A 19,910-nucleotide genomic window follows, 5' to 3' on the forward strand; every position below is an offset into this window, starting at 1 on the left:
TAGTTTGTTGTTGTTTTTTTTCCCTCGTATCTAAATCCTTCAAGTTCTGTGTTTTTAACAATTAATCTAAACCATATTAATGCTCATTACTGCTTCTCTCCACACAATGGCTTTTGTTTGGCTTCAAGTTATGGTGTGTGTGAACTTCCTCCCAAGCTCATATTCCACGCCTGGCTTCATCTGAAGCTGTAAAACCCGGCGTCGCCTTTGGGGACGTGGAGCCCGTTTCCCATCCCAGGGGAATTCCTCAGGCCCTGCCTGTCCTGAGCTGCCGAAGGCTGCTGGGAGAAGAAACCCGGCTCGGCTTCTGAATGTCAGACGAAGTGATGCAGTTGGTCAATGTTCTCTGCTCTTACCGACCAAGTCTGTATTGGGGCTGACCACCTGATTTTATTTAGGAGCTTTATTTATTCTCCTTCATGAAATTCCAAGTCCACCATTATTTTTGGCTTCCTTGCTCTCTCGTTGGGCTCGATCCTCAGAGCTGATCAGCTGAAGAGAGTTACTGGTGTTGGGATTGTTCTTTTTAACTGATATGCGTGTGCACGAGGGCGCGTGCATTATTTTATTTTTTTTTTTTTTAAAGTTGATCTGAGCAGACATCAACAGGATATTATTAGTCCCAAGAACTGACGACAGTTTGACAGCCTGATGTGTAGAGGAAGGAAGTTTACAAACATCTCGGAGAGAGCCATGTTGAGCAGTTGAAGGAAATGAGGCATGTCCTGCTGTTATTGTGCTTATAGCACTGGGATTCCCAAGGGGCAGAACAAGCCCATCTTGAGACCTCAGTCTGGCAAAGAGCAAGTTGACTCACATTTTATTTTTGTTGTTTTTGTTACTAGTCTGTTATTGTTCCAGTTGTGATGTTGCTTGTAAACAAACTGCTGCTACAATTTTATTTGCAGCTATTGAATGATAGCTTAAGCGCATACAGGAAAACAGGCATCAAAAGCGAGTTGTTATTTGGTTTTTATACATTTTTGATGTTGCAGTGCATCAGTTACAGTATCTCCCAGAGCAATATGTGCAGACTCTGAGGCCGGTTTGTGCACGGAGAGCTCTGTGCACGCTGAACGAGAGGCTTGGTGTGAAACGTGGTGCCCTGAGACGGATGGCCCCATGGTGGGGTCACCAGAAGGGCTGTCCCATGTGTTTGGGGACTCTGTTGCTCAGTTTGATTAACCATAACGCAGGACATTCAAAGTAGGAAGGTAGTGACAAATTTTCTATAAAATAAAAATATTTAGGTGACACAAAATCATCCGGGCTGAAAGTCTAAACCTACTGTTTGTGCTGAATGGGAGGAGCACTGGCACCAGTGTCAGTTCTAGCTTCTACAACTGAAGCAATAAAATTCTCAGAGATGAGATGTCCCACGTGCAGGAGGTGCTGGTGCATCCTTAGAGACATGCTTAACACGTGCACGCGTTTCCACTCCGACTGTAGTGCAGGCTCTGTGTCTCTGACTTTTTCATGGCTGGCTGTAGGTGTTTGCCAAAACTTCTTCCCGAATTCAGAAGTAATGGGAGTCCTCTGACTAAATTTGTGCTGTAACTGCTCCTTCCAAAGTTACAGCTGATCAGCTGAAGCATGAAGTGACGCGAGCTGATCCGAACTCCTTTCTGAAGCACTCGCGGCATGGCCGGGCAGTTTGGAAAGAAGAGATGCAAAATTTTATTTAATTAAAAGGCAACAGCTACAGCTGCTCAGGGAGCAGTTACAGGTGCCCCAGTCCCCAGTGATGTTGGGTGTTGTAATGGGGGTAGGCTGGGTGCTGAAACCACCTCTCGTGGGCAGGTCGGGGCTGTCGCGGGCTCCCGGTCTGCAGAGGCTTCCGAAAGCGCTGGCTGACCTTGGTCCAGCCTTGGCCACAGTCCCACTTCTGGTGGGAGGTGGCACGAGACACCTCCAGAGCCTCTTCCGAGTGACAGTGCCGCGGCTCTTCCTTTCCCGGCCCCGGCGAAGCCAGCGGGGTGGCTGCCATAACCTCGGCTAAGGTTAGCCACAGCGGGCAGCGAGCCTGGGGGCAGGAGAACCACCACATGGAGCAGGCGCTCGGGTTAAGACCTTCCCTTTGACTGTGGTTGTGAATAAAACTTTCCCTTTAGTTGTATTCTCTTTTTTTTTTTTTTTAAGTATTTCCTTACTTGGAATTTTAATGTCTCCTTTATTTCCTCTTTCTCCACTTGATGGCTGTTTTGCTGTTCTCTTCCCACTCTTGAGTGCGACCCACGCTCAGAGCAAGTTCTTGGGCAGTAACAGCATCTTCAGGACTCTGTTACTTTTAAGCTCGGACTAGATCTGGAGATCAGATGTCACGGTGGCTAGTCCAGCTGGACAGCCACTACAGAGCTGCCCTAAACCTGGTCCTGGAGCTGCCGGCTGGGGTAACAGCATGTCCTCCCTCTCAGGGAGGTGTGAGGGAAGGGAGGGGCCACCTCTGTGGCCACGTACCGTGAAACGGGGCCGGAGGGGTCCCGTGGTTGTAGAGAGTGAGATTAAGTTCTCATCAGGTACGGCTCGCAGCCAGAAACCACTTGGTCTCAGAATAGTGAATCAGCTACTCCTATTTTCAATGTTGTTTTGGGGTTTATTGCGGTATTTTTTTGTTTCAGTAGCTAAAGTGATTCAAGAATTAAACAGTTGTTCATGGCAGTGAAAGAAAAAATATATATACACACTAAATAAAAGGCTTCATGTTGGGATGTTGATGAGTATCTACTGTTTTTTTTTTAAAACCAGCAGATTATCACTTGTGTTACAAAGGACAGGGTTGTTTTTTTTTTAAAAAAGCAAGGTTAAAGTGTGTCCTAACTCCCTTGCTTGTGTCTATAGTACAATTTCATTACTGAAGGTAAGACAGATAACTGGGCATTACTCCAAATTCCTGACAGTTTTCCCTTTCCAAGGCACTAATATTGGGATTAACGTGTTGTTTTAAAGCCGTTACCTTTCTTCACATCGTAATTGCTTGTTCTTGGGGGAGAACACTGCAAACTTGGTTCTTATAGGGTGGGCTTGTTATGCATTCTGTGCAAAGTTAGATTTTTGTTATCGGTTGGATTGACTTTAATCTGTGTGGTTTTGTATGATCTGTATATAAATTTGTAGGTTCTTTGATTATTTAAGCGTATATATGGTACACAGGTAGTGGAACAAAAGCAGAACTCAAGATCCTTGTGCTTTTGACCTTCAAAAAGTTGGTTTGTCACCTTGCGGTAACAATTTACCATTTATATATTCATACTGGAACGCCGTTACCGTGCCCATTTGTGGTGTGATGGTGACATGGCCAGCTCTAGAAGCTGTGGAGGTATATAAAGGGATAATTTCCGTATATGCAAGTGGAGAAGACGTCATGTGGCGTAGGGCTGTTTTCTCTGTCAGCTCAGGACTGAGCTCAGAAACAATTGTGTTTCTTCTCTGGATGCTCATTCCTCAGAGGACCCGGGGTGAAAGCATCCGGCCCGCGGTCACTGAATTGTTTCCCATCTGAGCCCGTGTGGATAGCGTGGAAACAGCTAGAACGTGCGTCGGTTCACGGCGTTGCTGCGACCTGGGGGGAAAAGCCACCTCTGAGCAGCAAAGGTCTGGCTGAGAACGGAAAAACAGGGTCTCGGAGTTGGAAGACGACAGGTAGTCAGCGGAGCAGCAACAACCTTCGCTGACTGCGGCTGGGAGAAGCTGAAATGGGCTGACAGAGAGAGAGACAGCAGGAGAGAGCATTTACTGCTAACAATTGACTAGATCCCATGCCCTTGGGGAAGTTTTTGTTCTTTTCTTGGTAGGGGAAATAGCTTGGATGAAAGATATGAGGATATGAAATAAGTTGAACAGCAGGAAGTTGTGTAAACATGATTAATTCCATTAATGGAAACTTTCAAATTGAAGGTTGTCAGTCCTTGTGTATATACCTCTTGTTTTCTGGTGAAACGTCATGCAGAGTATAGAAACACAATCGTAAGGGAAAACATTAAAAAAAAAAAAGAGAGAGAGAAAAATATGCTTGGTTAGTTGCCTGGAAAGAGCAAGAAAATGCTGCTGCCTTGCCCAAGATTAGAGTAGATTTGGAAGGTTTTGTGTCATATTTTCCTGCCATGTTTTACTTGTCCTGTCTGAATAACAGTTCGTTTGCAAAGCTCGTCTGGGAAGAAGGATGCACGAGAGCAGCAGAAAGGCAGCTTCGCCATGGCTGCCGGTGAGAAGATGACTCGAAACAGTGCAAGCAAGAGCTTCTAAAATCGAGACGCTGATAGCATCACTCAGCAAAAGGACAGCTTGCAATTTTGAGTTCGAACGATGCTGTTAGAAAAACACCCAGTGGCATTTAGTCTGAATTCCGAGGTGCTAAGAGGCACGTATGCACCATCAGACTAACACGGGAGAAGTAACACCAAGTGACTCATCGCTCTTCCAAAAAAAAAAATAAAAAAAAAAATCGTAGCAATGCTGAGATTGCAGAGCACAAGCGTGCAAGGTGCCGTTCCCCGTGGCTTGGAAGAGATAATGAACCTGCATTCCTTTTCCCTGTTATTTAATCAATTTTTCAAGGACTGTAGCTATCCATTAGGGGTGTGTGTGTATATATATATGTACAGGCGCGTGCAAACTCCTATATGGGGCTGTGGATGGGTTTGCTGACAACCCACAAAGCGTCCCCCCCCCTGCCCCGTCCTGCACGGTTGAAATAAGATACAGCTGACATCAGTCTCTTTGCCTTTTTATGATATGGGGATGCGGTGGTATCAAAGCAGGCAGGATGAAAGCACAAAAGCTTCCTGTTTCCAGCTGTTTTCCTCAGCAAAGATTTTTTTTTTTTTTTTTTTTTTAAGATGATGCTTCCTTTTAAGGGTTTTTTAATCTGCAAACTGTTTCCTCAGTTTATTTCACCACAGTAAAATGTGTTCCCTTTAGGTCATATCTGTCTCTTTTAAAAACCAACCTGCCCTTTTCAGTAGTTTTATTTGCTACTCAAAAGAACAAACATGACTTTATAAAAAACCTTTAATGAAGTACAAAGACCAATAAACCTTTTGCCACTAGAGCTGAAAATTTATAGTGATATTTTTTTTTTTAAAAAAAAGAGAAACATTGAATAAATTAAGTGGGGAAAATATACTGACTTCGTAACACTTTCGAATTTTTAATACTGAGATTCTTGCGTTGGTACCTGTGCTTAGTGTACCAAAAAAAAAAAAAAAGTTTAGGTTTATGTCATAGCTGAAAAATGCTTTATTTGGGGACATGAGTAACTGTAAGGAACTGAAGAAATAGCGATTGGGACGCAAAAAAACCCCACAACCCAACCCTCTTCCAGCTGCTTCCATTATGTTAGTCTCTTTTCATTAAACAGATCTCTCGTTGTTTACTTTAGAAGAAAGTAAACATGTATAATTAAAATATATTGTGCCTCTCTGCTGCTCCAGTTCTGCATGTGGGCTTGTCGCAATGGGAAATACCCTAAAACCCTGCCAACCCCTCGGTGGAAGAGGGGCCCAATGTTTTATTAAGGCAAAACCTGTCTGGGGCAGCTCGATGGTGGGTTGAAGCCGTGGCCCGGGAGGGGGCTGACCTGCTGGCGTCCCAGAGGTGTCCCCCAGTGGCCCCGGGGCTGGTGGCCACCCTGCCGTTCCTGCGGAGCGAAGCCTGTCGGCGGGCTCCCTCGGCCAGGTGGATGGCCAGCGAGAGGTTGTACGGCATCGCCCGAGGTACGTGGCAAGTCCTGAAACCGCAAGGAAGGCAGAAGCAGAAGGGAGAGAACCACCTCATTTCGATGGAGCTGTAAAGCTTTCTCTGACATATGTTTTGAATGGAGATGGTGTCCCAAATGCCAAGATGTGTTGAAGGATAGCTGGTTGTTTTTGGATGATTGTCCTATATTTACTGCTTACAAGTTTCATTGTTGTTGAAAGTCTGCTGTGGTCTGTAAATATGTTCTGGAGCTGTATAAAAATATCACAATTAACATATTCAGAAGGACAACAATTGTCATGGTTGAATGACTTAGAAAGTAGCACAGGCTGTAAACAGGATGTGCTGAAATGAACTAGCACACAGTTCCGCTGCAATGGTCTTTTCAACGAGCGTCTGCTTGTTATCAGCACTTCTGAAAATAATCTTTGGATCCTCTAAAGGACATAATGCTCTGGTTTTTAAATCAGTTCTTCTAAGATGAGAAGCTTAGCTGGCATTGCTACCATTAAAGATATCCAGGTTTGGGTTGGGAGTGATGTCTGGATTGCTGTTGCTCTCTAGCTAAGCAAAATGCTATAAAGGGAAGAAGGGAGAGAGGGGGAGGAAGGATGAAAATTCTCCCCCAAATTCTGCTGGAAAAACCCTTCTATTAACAAATTCAATAGCTAAGAAGGAGGCAGGATGTCCTAAGAGGAACTCGTATCTAGACGTGGTGGGTGTAAAAATTTCCATCTCTTGAGCTTGTGGTTGTTTTTCACTCAGTAGTGTTAAGATACGTAACAGGAAAAAATATTTCATCGGAGTGGTATAACATACTCCAGTAAGACGTTGCTGAATATGTTTGTTTGGTGGAGGGATGTAATTTATTCAGTTTTGCATCTCTGCAGTCTTTAAATGCTGTAACTTCCTTTCAAGGGATACCTTGAAGGACAATTTCTTTCTTAATGACCTATTGGATGAAAAAGTACAGAACTTCCTAAAAACACCTTTTAGAAAGGTGTGGACGCTTTCCCGGGTTTAGTTCTCAGCACCATCCTCCAAAGTCCTTGTCATTTAGAAAGATGACTTGAATGATGATCTAAAGACAGAGGATATCCAACGATGTGCTGAAACGTCTCCTTCTGGCATCTTTTCCTGCGGGAGCTTCTGCTCTCCCTGGCGCTCGGAGGAGCGATTTCCCTTGGCGTGGGCAACTGGGCCTCAGGGTCCAGCAAGGAGGATGAGATGCTGAAACGGTTTCCATTCTTCCCTTACAAGCAGTTCTTGAATTTATTAATTTTTTTAATGAGTTCCTTTGCAAAGAGATTGTGGCCTTCTTGGGAACAGAGAGAGAGTTGGAGCCCTGTGAGCTTCTTACGAGCATATGGTCAGGCTGAAAAATAGCAGATGCTGCACGAGCAAAGGGCAGAGCCTCAGAAGGTAGGAGATGAAGAAGGCTTCAAGAGACCCTCGCTCAGTGATCTTTCAGTTCAAAATCAAATGCTGCCATTATGTAAGTTATCCCTGGCAAAAACTTCAAGGTTTGCAGTCGTGCCTCAGCTGCTCGTGGAAGAGTGGAAGTTTTCCAGAAGTGACAATTTCTCAGACTTTTGTTTCATCAAGTACAGTTGAGTTACGGTGCCTTGAAAGAGTCTGGTCAAAAGGCCTGAATGCATTTGAGAGAATAAGCTGTTCAGGGCAGATATTGAAGACTGAAGAGGCTTTGCCGATATATTTGGTGTTTGTTATTATCGTGTAAGAACAGCAAGCCTTGAGAAAATGAATGGAAATTATTAATGGAACGATCAGGTTTGAAGAAAGGCGGTTTCCTTAGTGGTTCCTTGTGGACCAGGGAAGTGAGTGTGTGTTGAGGGTTCCCTGTTCCTCGGCATGGATGGTGAAGGAGCAGGTGGATGGACACTCTGTGTGAGGGAAGGATTCCCAGCGAGCAAGAGAGCCGGCCGTGCCGCCAGTCAGCCTTACCTCTGACCACGGACCTTGTATCTGCTGAGGAAGGCAGCCTTTTCTTTTTCGTCAGAAAGTCTTAACGAGTGGGTAGTGCTTTGTGTATTCTACAGTGATGAATTAATTTGGTGTTCATTGTGGTAGCACTGATCATAATGAATTAATTTGGCATTCATGTGGATGTCATGCTTTTTTTTTTTTTTTTTTTAAGCTTTTCTATTACAGTGCAGAATTAGTAGACACTTAAAGCGTTACACATCCGATTCAGTTGTCATCATAACCTGTTTGTACTGTTTCCGTGCCTGGATGTTGCTAGTTCACCGTGTTAATTTTCTGGAGAAAAGGCTTCCTGGGTGCCAGCAGGGAAGTTTCGGTTACGGTGATGGTACAGCAGCAATACGAGGGTGAAAAGTTGTGGTTCCTCTTCTGCTTGTCTGTCCTCAAATACCTGAGCAAACTCCAAGGGTGTAATATAGGATTAATTTTACACAGCTTGGAATAAGAAAAAGGCATTACGTTTGCTCCATAATGCCCAAAACTAAACGCATCATCAGTAATTTGTGGCATCGTTGAAGATGAATAGACTTTTTCTTCTGTAAATACTAAATAATGAAAAATCCATAAAATGTAGTCCTCTGCTTCTTCATTTCTTTTTTTTTTTTTCTCCCAAAATGTGCTCAGTTGATAAATATATATATATACACCTGTGTTACTTATCCCTTCTTTTGAAGAGGGCATACGACTCAACATGCATTTTCCTTTCCATTGGTAAAGTGTTTCGGTTTAACGGGGAGACATGCTGAGGAGTTGAAACAGTAAATGGTTCTCTAAAGCTGAGCTGTTGTGCTGTGATGTTGCAGGAAATGTTGGAAATGTGACTCTCACATCTAGGGAGTGATTTTTAAAGCCTTGAAACAGATACTTTTTGTGTGTGGATGTTCTCTAGTTTTTTCTACGTATAATGTATATTAAGATTTTAGACAAAATGCGTAATTCTCATTGGAGATGTTCTGTGATGCCTTATAGACACAGGGCATTTCCTGGAATTTCTTGTTCATTAAGTGCTTAATTATTAGTGTGATCTGGGCTTGAGAAGGTAGATAGAGTGGAAAGGGAATAATGGGGTTTTTTAAGTCAACAGAGAGCATTGTGATCCTCCTGAGCAGCGTTGCCAATTTGACATCGAACCACGAGACTCAATATTTGGTGTTTAATTTGACCAGGGGAAAAATGATGCAATTATCTTGGCATTTGTTCTTTTTTTTTTTTTCTCCGTAACCAAAAGGAAATCTCTTAACTTTTGCATGCCGTGAAAAGCAAAAAAGCATGAGCCAAGCTTAATGCACTGTAAAAACTAAAGGAAACAGAGAAAGCAAAGAAAGCAAGTTTCATTTTAAGCTCTTTGGGTTCAGCAATGTGGAATGCGACCTAACTCCGGCATCATCAAATTGGTCAGGTTGGAAAAGACCTTTAAGACCATCGAGTCCAACCGTTAACCCAGCACTGCCAAGGCCACCACTAAACCACGTCCCCAAGGGCCACATCTACGTGTCCTTTAAATCCCTCCAGGGATGGTGACTCCACCACTGCCCCAGGCAGCCGTTTCCAGGGCTTAATAACCCTTTCAGTGATGGAATTTTTCCTAATATCCAACCTAAAGCTCCCCTGGGGCAACTTGAGGCCGTTTCTTCATGCCCTATTGTTTGTTACTTGGGAAAAGAGACCGACACTCTTCTTTGAAAAGCTTGGGACCACGCTAAGCTGGAGAGGTAGACCATCTTGTCATAGAAGGAGATCAGGTTAACCCATCACAACCTGCCTTTCATAAACCCCTCCTGACCAGGCCTGGTCACCTGGTTGTCCTGAACGTGCCGTGTGATGGCACTCGGGGTGATCTGCTCCGTAACCTTCCTGGGCACCAAGGTCAGGCTGACAGGCCTGGAGGTCCCTGGCTCCTCCTTCCAGCCCTTCCTGTAGATGGTGTCACATTTGCTAACGGCAGTTAGAGCTCCCAGCTCAGCCAGGAGTGCTGAGAAGTGATGGAAGGTGGCTTGGTGGGTGCTTCTGCCAGCTCCCTCAGCACCCTTGAGCGGATCCCATCCGGCCCTGCGGACTCGTGTGTGTCTCAGCGGGGTGGCAGGTCACTAATCATTTCCCCTTGGATTACGGGGGCTTCGCTCTGCTCCCTGTCCTCCAGCTCAGCAGGCTGGGTACCCCAAGGACAATTAGTCTTACTACTGAAGACTGAGGCAAAGAAGGCATGAAGTACCTCAGCCTTTCCCTCATCCTCTGTCACTCTCTTTCCCCCCACACCCATTAAAGGATGGAGATTTTTCTTAGCCCTCCTTTTGCTGTAATAATTATCGAAATATTTTTATTGCCTTCTATGGCAGTAGCCAGGTTAAGTTCTAGCTGGGCTTTGACCCTTCTAATTCTCTCCCTGCATAACCTCATGACAACCTTGTAGTCTTCCTGAGTTGCCTGCCCCTTCTTCCAAAGGTCATAAACTCTCCTTTTTTTCCTGAGTTCCAGCCACATTTTTCTGTTCAGCCAGGCCAGTGGTATTCCTTTTTAGCATGTGGGGACAGCTTGCTCCAACACTTTTAAGATTTCTTTCTTGAAGAATGTCCAGCCTCCCTGGACTGCTTTGTGCTTCACGACTGTCTCCCAAGGGACTCTGGCAACCAGGCCCCTAAACAGGCCAAAGTCTGCCCTCTGGAAGTCCAGGGTAGCCATTCTGCTGACCCCCCTCCTTATTTCTCCAAGAATCAAACCCCATCGTTTTGTGATCGCTGTGCCCAAGGCAGCCTCTGTCCTTCCGTGTTCACAAGCATCAGGTCCAGCAGGGCACCAGCCCTAGCTGCTTCGCTCGCCAGCTGTGTCAGGAAGGTCTCTTCCACGTGTTCCAGGAGCCTCCTGGACTGTTTGCTCTCTGCTCTGTTGTACTGCCAACAGACATCTGTTAAGTTGAAGTCCCCCGTGAGAACAAGGGCTAGTAATTTTGAGTCTTCTCTCTGCTGCTTAGAGAATATTTTGTCCGCCTCTCCATCCTGGTTGGGTGGTCTGTAACAGACTCCCACCACAATATCTGCCTTCTTGACCTTCCCCCCAATTCTTACCCATAAAGAGTCAACCCTACCGTCACCGTCACTAAACTCTAGATAATCAAAACCCTCCCTAACACACAGGGCTACTCACCGCCTCTCCTTCCCTGCCTGTCCCTTCTGAAGAGTTTACAGCCACCCGTTGGAACACTCCAGTTGTGGAGTCATCCCGCTGTGTTTCCATGATGACAACCATGTCCTAGTTTTCCAGCTGCACAGTGGCTTCTGGCTCCTCCTCTTGGTTGCCCATGCTGTGTGCATTGGTGTAGAGGCACTTCAGTTGGGCTACTGATCCAGACACCTTTTTAGGGGGAGAAGCCCTAATTCCTCCGTTCTCAGGTGCTTCCATGGTTTCTAACATGTCAGTAACTTGTGATACCAACTTCTGGTTGAACTGCAGGATGTATTTTAGGAAGGAGGAGTTTTTAGCCCAAGCAAAATCTAGCCCACGACATTGGAGTGCGATAATAAAAGACAGAAAAGATGAGTCTTGTCTAATGATGGAATGCTTTTGTTCAGTCTTTTTCAAGTCAGGTGTTTGAAATGGTTTGATTTAATGTATATTACTGGATGTCTATGACTTTTTGTTAGGGGTGGGGGAGCAGCTTCAAAACAAGTGCATGAGGAAGGGTAGGAGTCATTCCCTCAAAGATCAAGGGAAGCCTAAAAAGCTTTCATGGAAACGTCAGAAGTATTTTGGGGAGAAAAAAAAGAGAGATTTGTATTTTTAGTAATATTGTGACGTGACAAATAATGCCAAATGTCAGAAGAGTGTTGAGTGTGAATACACTGTTGTTTGGGGCGCAGGGTTCCTGTGTGGGTTCTTCGCTTCCTCTCTGCTTCATTGGTGTCGAAGGCCACGGCGCAGCGCACTGAGCATGTGAACGTGGAGCCAGGGCAGGACAGAAAGTGGGCTGGAGCACCAGGACCTCGGGAGGTTGGGATGGATCGGGGGGGGCACAGCTGTGTCCCCTGGGGACTCCAGCAGCAGGGCAGGGTGGCATTGCGGCTGCTCCGCAGGAAACTTTGCTAAATGCCAAAGTTTAAGGCTTGTTTTGTTTTGGTTTTTTTTTTTTTTTTTTATACGAGGTGTATCTGCATGTACCGTAGTGAGGAACTCTTTTATCCAGGACACTGAAATAATTGGGGCATGCCGATAATAGGCTTTTGGGGTTCGTGTTTTCCAGCTGTGAAAGTGCTGGAGAATTGGAAAACTGAAAATTAAATGTGAAATCTTGCACGCTGATGGCTGTTGGAGAGAGGACACGCCTGGGGCTGACGTGTCTGAATCCCTTTCTTTCTCCTTGTAAATTCTCTGAGAAGGAAGGTACAGAAGGAAATACACCCGTGCTTAGGGCGGTTGTTGGGGTAACTAGAGCCTCTTCTTGGCCATCAAATTCATCTAATTCCAATTTACAGCTTTAATGAACTGATGTCACATGAATTTTAAAAAGCTTTGGGGATGGCAGAGTTGTTCCAAGCCCAAATCAGGGCACTAAAGCCAGTCGTTTGCCATCACTAACCTTTCACCAGTGGTTTATCTTTACCACCAATGGCTGCCCTGAACTGGGTGAGTTAAACCAGCATGTCCTTGAAAACATGACAAACTCATTTGCTTTGCTTTAAAAACCCCTTTGCACCGCAGTGTAAGAGATCACTGAAAATTTCTGTTGAATTGATTTTTGGTAGATTTTTTTTTTTTCCCCCCCTTGTTGTTGATATTCTTTGTCCAGAAACATACGGATTGTCTTAAGATAGCAAGTGTCCAGTAAATAGGAAGTGTTTGCTAAGGGCTGTCATAATACACTTTAAATGCAAATACTTCTAGGGCAGTTTTAATGTAATTTTCATATAGATGAAGTCATTCTAAAGTAGGCTTAAATTAAAGTGCTGTTCTCCAAAGACTACAAGTTTAGTAGAAAATATCCTTTGGTTTCATTAGGTATTTTTCTTCTGTTTATGTTTGATTTCCCTTTCATCAGATCTGCATGGTTTGCAATCAAGACAGTATCTTTTATTTGCTGCCGTTGGTATAATTTGTGACTTTTGCAACAACCGCTTGGAGGATGAGCCGGACTGGTGGGGGTTGTTTTTTGGTTGGTTTCTCTGCTGCGATTTTTTTTTTTTTCTTTTTTTTTCCTACCTCAACTTTTTCCAGTTACACATTCCTCGCTAATCTTTCTGTTTCCAAGAAACATAAATATTGGGAATTAACCAGTCATGTACTGGCCAGAGAGGTACAAAACCCAGCTGCTGGTGTGGTCTGTAAAAAATCTGGTTTAGATAACAGCATCGTATTGAAGTGTATACAGAACCCGCTCGAGCAGATGCACTCCTGATTCTGAGCTGTCCATTCAAAGGGAACGAGCTGATCGCTGTATTTATTCCCCACTCAGAAGTGGGAAGAAAAAAAAAAAGTTTGCATTTTTTAATGCTTTTTTTTTTTTTTTTCTTTCTTTTTAACGAAGCAAGAAGCCAGCCTTCCCCCCGTGAGTCACACAGCAGAGCTCCTGCTGCAGAAGTGGTGATTCATAGCGGAGAGGGAAGCTGCAGAGACGGGTTAGAAGATGAGCAAAGCAGAGGAGGAAATTCCTGGGCTCTGGCTGGTGGGTTTGGTGCCACCACAGGGCACCGAGGACTTGCCCAGCTCTGCCCCGTGCTGCTGGCTGTGACTCCGTGGCGATGGTGCGGTGGCAGCCGGGCACGGCCCGAGACCCTGCAGCCTTCCTCTTCAGAAGGGTGATGGTGCGCCTGTGGCTCCGCAGCCAGCACGGAGGGGTGAAAAATTAACCCCTTTCCCCAAGGATTTGACAGCTTATTTAGAGCTAAATTCTGCTTTGAGGTTTTACAGGCAGAAAAGAGAGGAATTAAACCCACTGGATTGATTCCATTAATTGCGAGTTTCATTTATTTGCTTTTACAACCTCAAAGCCACTAGTCAACTTTAACAGTCAGTAGTTACAGACAGTTTAAGTCAAAGCAAAGCTACACACAAATGAAAACATAGAGTAACTTTTTTTTTTATCATTTGTCACTCAGACACATAGAAAAAGCCCTGCTCTTGTAGTGCTTTTACCATCAATCCTGTTTGCAGAGTCGGGTCTCCGCTTCAGTTACAGTTTCCATAACGTTGTCCCACACTGAGCAGTTCCACACCACATTTCCAGTCCTGTTTAGATGCCAGGACCCTGGTTTTTATCGAAATTTCTGGTTTAACCTGAGGGTGCCTAGATTAAGTTTTTGTTGAGCTATTTCAGCACCTAAACATACTACCTAATTTTGAAAATGTCCATCTTCCTGCTTCTTCCCCTGGTTTCCACTGAAGGCAGTGTGTCTCCTCTGTATTTATATTGAAATATAATATTGCATAGTTAAATGGCCTACATCAAGTTTGAGAAAATAGTTTGGGGCATTTTTTCCTTTTCAAATCGGGGCACGTGGATCTTACGAGTACCTACCATGTGCTAGATGTGCTGTTCTCTACACGATGCTATAAATTATTAGACTGACTTATTCCGTGAAATAATCTTAATTTATATGAGCAGAGCATTAACCTGGTAGTTCTTTTCCCTTGCCTTGTGGGAGCCCTGGTGCCCTCCCCAGATTGTTGTGATATATTGCAGCGTTGCTGCCAACTGTTAATGAGATTACTAATGTGGTGTAACTGGGTAGCAAATTATTAAATGCTATTCCATACCATTATTCAGCTTATTTTAGCAATTTGTGAGAGGGGCGCTCCTTGTAAATCAAACTCCTTGGATATTATTTTTGATAATTAAGAGTTAAATCCAACATTTGAAACACTGTGTCGCTGACAATACCGGACCACGTCCTTCACAATGAGCTGCAGGAAAAACTCCTCCGCTGGAGTGTGGAGGAAGGACTGAGTAAGAGCTGTGCTCTCGCCCACGGGTCGTGTCCAGACGTGGCGCGGGCTGTGCCGCCGTCGCGCTCTCCGCTCGCGTCTTCCCTCTGCGTGTCTCTGCCCTTCCAGAAGGGTTTGGGGTCCTTGTGTGGGGTGTTAGTGTTTGGGATACAAACCTTCGGAACGAGGGATCTCTCTTCACCGCTGACACGCGGGGTTCCCTGAGATTTCATCACTCAGTAAACCATATATTGTGGTATTTCTGCTGTGCTGGCCAAAAAAACCCACCCAGGTGGGTTGCAGGAAAGCCCAGCCCCACCTGGTGTGGGCACTGCTCTGCCTCGCCGCGCCGGGGCCGGGGCTGCTGCAGCCCCTTTCCGCCCAGAAAACGCTCTGGTGAGCTCCTGCTACGGCTTCCTGGGACAGGAGAGGGGCTACCTGGAGTCGGGGATGTCTGCGCGTGCCGCTCCGCTGCCCGGAGCCTTTGAGTGCCTTATCTCGGGCAGCAGTATTTTCTCTAAACGTTACCGCAGCTGAAGTGTGACGTTTCTCGTTGATACGACACGCTTTTGGAGTGTTATTATATAAGTAGACATAACTCCTTCAAAAATTCCATCTGTATATCTGACTAGTGGCACTTGGTGTCTAAAAAAGGGCTTAAAAATCATCGAAGGTGGTTAAATATGAAATCATTCAGATGGTGTTGGGTGCCCGAGTTGGATTTCTGCGATGATTTTTCTCTTCCACATGTAAACGTGTTTTGTAGTATGTCTTATGTGGTCGTGTCTCACAGAAAATCAGAATGTTCTAGCTGCATTCAGATTTCCCTTATAAAGCTCGTGTTTTCATAGACTACATAAACATGTGCACACACAAACAAACAAACAAAAAAAAAAAAAAAAAAAAGTTATTTAGAAGCTCAATGCAGATTTCTCCCAGAAAGAGAACAAAGCGAATGTTAAAATAAGAAGGTAACCTTTGACTCTTGGTCTTAGTGCTAGAGCAAGGAGATGAGCAGCCAGGCGTTTGACGCCGGCCTTGGGAAGCAGAGGCCTTCTGAGCTGCAGGGCGGGCGGGTGAGGCCCAGCTTAATTGTTGAGGTAATTGTTATTTGCAAGAGAAGCCAAGGGACTGCCTAGGTGATGGGGATGCTTACAGACGGGGACGCAGCCCCTCCGTCCCCTCGCTTGAGTTCAAGATGTGCGTGGGTGCTGGCGCTGCGCGGGGCTGTAACTGGAGGGTGTCGGGGTGCTGCTGCGGGAGAAAGGGGGAAACGTGGTGTAGACATTAGTGATGGAGAAGGCTGAGGGTTATTTAATGAGCCCTCCTGGAAGTCAGCAGTTATCTCCAATCAACCAGCTTGTCCTAAGTGGCCTGACCTTAACTTAACTGACCTTCCTAAACTGTTATACAAGGAGAGTTTAAGTAATTCTTAAACGGGTTTAAGTAAATCTTAAACAAGTTTAAGTAAATCTTAACTATTTCTAGGTTATGGTGCAGAATGTGTGCGCTTTGCCTGGAGCAGCGTGCTTAATTATTGTAATTTTGGAGTGCTCTAGGTTATCGGGTTCAAGTGAAAATTAAGTACTTTATTATTGACTATATATGAATGCACAGTAAATTAATTAGATAACCACAGTTTATAAACCAGATTCAGTTCATAACTGAAAGAGTCCTGAGAAACAGACACTTTCCTACTAAAGTCTATCTCTCCTCGGGTTAAAATAAATTAAAAAAGACTCATTTTGCTCAGGAAACCGTTCTCCCACAGCACTCCCTATCCCCAGACTGTCCAAAATCAGAACAAAATCGAACTTTCAGTAACGTGATAGGCTGGAAAGAGCAATAGAACTAGAGCCTTAAACTTGATTTCTTACCATCTGCTTACAGCTCCAGCCGATCTGCTAAAAACTGGTTAAATGCTGAAGTTACAAAATGGAATGGATATGTGGAAGTCATCTGGCTTTACAAGCACAAAGTCTATGTCATAAGTGTGTTAAAAAATAGCTTATGTAACTCTCCTAAATACAATGTGAGGTTTTATGACCTCATCCGACAGCAGGACAATGCAGTGCTTTGTTACGAATATTGAGGTTGAGAACAGTTTAGGTTTGTTTACACTGTTGACGTTTTATAGCAAATGCTGTTGAGTGGAGCCTCAGACTGTCCGTGGATATTTGTGTAGACTTTGGAAATTGAGGCAGGAAATAAAATGACCATCTGATTCAAATGAATTTTCTAATTATTTGTGGCTTTAACAGAAGCGATCGAAGTGTATTGTATATATCTGGCAGCTGGTCCTACTTCTTGGAAAATAAAAAAACCAAACAAAACCAAACGCCCAAACCTAAAGCTTTGTATCTAATCCCTTGAGCAAACCAATAGTAAATTGTTTATCAAATAAGTAGTAGAAATTTCCCATTTTGAATCTCTTTCCATTGCTGTCCTGGAAGGATAATGATATGCAGCTTCCCCCGTGCGGGAGGTGCGTGGAGTTGGTTTCCCGATTCCTCTTCCCTTGTTCGAGCCCGAACTGTTGCCTGAACTTGGTGCGACTTCTCGCCGTCCTGTGCCTGCAGTCTGTCAACATCCCTGCTATTGTCTGATTCCGAAACCACATTCGACTCCTCAGAAATCCCTTTATTGTCTCCCCACTGTTTCCCATGTCATATTTAAGTTTTCTCCCCTGTTTCCATGGCCCTTCACAGTCTGTGCTTTTGTTCGTGACTCCATCTCCTGGCTCCTTTCTCTCCATGAAGTCAGTCCTTGATGACTTCTGTCACCTTCAAGCTTCATACTGCCCTTCTTCCAGATTTACCTCCCTGTCTATTTTTTTATCATGTCCTGATGATATTTAGAGCAAAAATCTTCAAAAAAGATTGCATCAGTGGATATGCATTTTAAATTTGCCAATCCTTCAGTTTACCAAATGTCCAGGTGACCAGCTTATCCTCCTCTTGATCTACTCCTCTTTAATCCTTCTTCTGTCTTTTGCCACTTTTTGTTGAGCTTGTTTTGCATTTAATTCTTAAAAAACTCCCATAATACTCTGAGAAAAAGGAATTCTTTTGAGAACAGCAGAAAAGATCCACAAAACGAGTGCGTTTAACTTAATTTGTATTAGAATCTGACGTACTGTTTGTAAGGTGCTTCACGGCACAAAGAGGAAATAGCAATCCCGAAGTATCTGTTTATCGTACTTGTCTAAGTACGATAATAATCGTAATTAGAGTCTAGGATTTTTCCCACCCTTCTCATTTTTGACACAACGGTAATTCTTACAAGGAGAAATGCTAATTGCATGTGAGTATGGTATGTGTACAAAAAAAAAATCTATTTCCTGTGGAGATCTTGGTCCTGTTCCTTCTTTGAGGATATTTTGAATGTTAAATCTGTTAAAAAAATACTTTCATTGGTTAATATACTATTTAATAGCCTTTTTTTTTTTTTTTTCTCCTTGAAGATACGATTCACATCTGAATGTCTTTCTCCGTTTACTGTTCGATGTGGTTTGGATCACATCAGCAACTCGGCCGCCTTGGCAGTCTCTTCTGGGGGGATGCTCAGGGTTAGCATCAAGGGGTTTGCTGACGTGGGTAGAGGCCTGCCGACTGAATTACTGCAGAAGTGAAATGCCTGGTTTGCAAACAGACCACTGCTTGCCACACACGTTCAGTGTTTTTGTATAATTTTTTTTTTAGTATTTTTAGCATTTATGATTCTCTGTGTTAAAATGATTTTTTTAAAAAGCAGCTGATGCTTTGTGATCCTCACCCTTTCCGTTATCTCTTTCTCCAAAGAACTTTCTTCAGAGACCTCAGTGTTGAGGCCCCCTCAGGGATCAGCCCCTATCTCATACCCACCCCACAAACTCAGAGTCTGTCTGCGTCGGTGCAGGAGCACCTGGCGTGCCAGGAGCACAACAGCCATCAGCTTTTTTGAGCTAATTTGGTAGAAAACCAGGTCTGGCTTTCCGTTTTACACTAACTGCTTTTGTCATCTGCTGCTGGTGAGGGTGGCTATATCCGTTTGTTCTTCTCCATCACCCAACCTGGCCCCGTAAAAGCCAGACCAGGGAGGGATTTTCATAGCTCTGAGCACCCTTTCCCCAGAAAACGTGGACTTGTCCCTCCTGTCCTCCTCAGCTGTCACCCCGGCTCCTCCTTAGCTGCCTTGGTTACCCTTCCCCGTGCACCTGTGCCACGTTTCTGTAGCTTCACCGCTGGGTTTTCCATCGTAGTTCTAGTGTCTTCTGTGCCCTTTGGTTGCCAGCTGGGGAGAGCACAGTGTGTAAAATCTGAGTAACGTGGTGTTACGGTGGTACAAATGAGCTGATGCTCAGGACCAGGAGCCCTTGCCAGACCAGCCTTCTGGTGGACAAAGGCTTGGCCTTTGTTAGGCTGCTTCGGTTTCCTCTTCATTCGCTCTTCAGCTCTTCTGGAGAAGCTGAACTTTCCGTATCCTCCTCGGAACCGCCGCCCTCGGGGCGAGCGGACGTGGATGGGGGGGAGATAAGTGTGCAGGGTGCGAGGGCTGGGAGGTTTGTTGGGGTTCATAGGCCCCCCTCCTCATGTTGGAGCAAAAGGGCTTGCCTGGCACGAGCACAGCCTCCGGAAGACGCCCGCTCCTCGGCCGCAGGAGTTGAGCGCTGGGCAGGAACCACCGTTTTCCTTGGCATCTCTTCCCAGTGCAAACACATTACAGCATTTTTGGGGAGGTTAAGCAAATGTATTAATTTTGACTGTGGTATATTACCTTTCTGCTTTGGAAAAGCATCTTAAATAATTTGACTTTTGAGTTCACCGACGAGCATTTGGAAGATTTGCCTGTCAATCTGGTCTTCCAGAACCTGCCCCATTTGCTGTATAGGTAAATTCAGGAGCACAGCACTTGGCTTCTCTGAAATATATGTTGTAATTATTCACGCAAGAGGAAAAAGTCATCAATTTAAGCATTTTTATGCTCTTATATGTTAACATTTTCCAAGTTTCTTACAGTATTTTGGAATTATAGTAATGCAGTTCTATTTCAGAGCCACAAAGATGAATAATCATATCAATAAATATTATTTTGCACTTCTGCACATGAAATGACCGTTCTTTAAGAATTATCTTTGGCTTGATACGTAGTTTATTCAGATCCTTTGAAAGAATATGGCCTAGTGCTGAGTTAAAGTAAAGTTAAAGAAACATAATTCTGTATTTCTTGCTGTGAAACTGATAAATAAAGGCCAGATTTTTCACAGGCACGCTTCTGAGTACAGGCAGCTCGCTGAGCACCTGAATTACTATGTTCGTTAA

The 19,910-nt window shown here is 44.5% G+C and overlaps 1 protein-coding gene across 1 annotated transcript in view; it reads left to right on the forward strand.

The window, feature by feature from the left end:
• TCF4 (transcription factor 4) overlaps positions 1-19,910 on the forward strand; it is a 210,418-nt gene that overhangs the window by 42,145 nt on the left and 148,363 nt on the right. The window lies entirely within an intron of this gene.

Source organism: Athene cunicularia (genome assembly GCF_003259725.1).
Source record: "Athene cunicularia isolate RWA chromosome Z unlocalized genomic scaffold, athCun1 chrZ_part1, whole genome shotgun sequence".
In the NCBI taxonomy this organism is placed as follows: domain Eukaryota; kingdom Metazoa; phylum Chordata; class Aves; order Strigiformes; family Strigidae; genus Athene; species Athene cunicularia.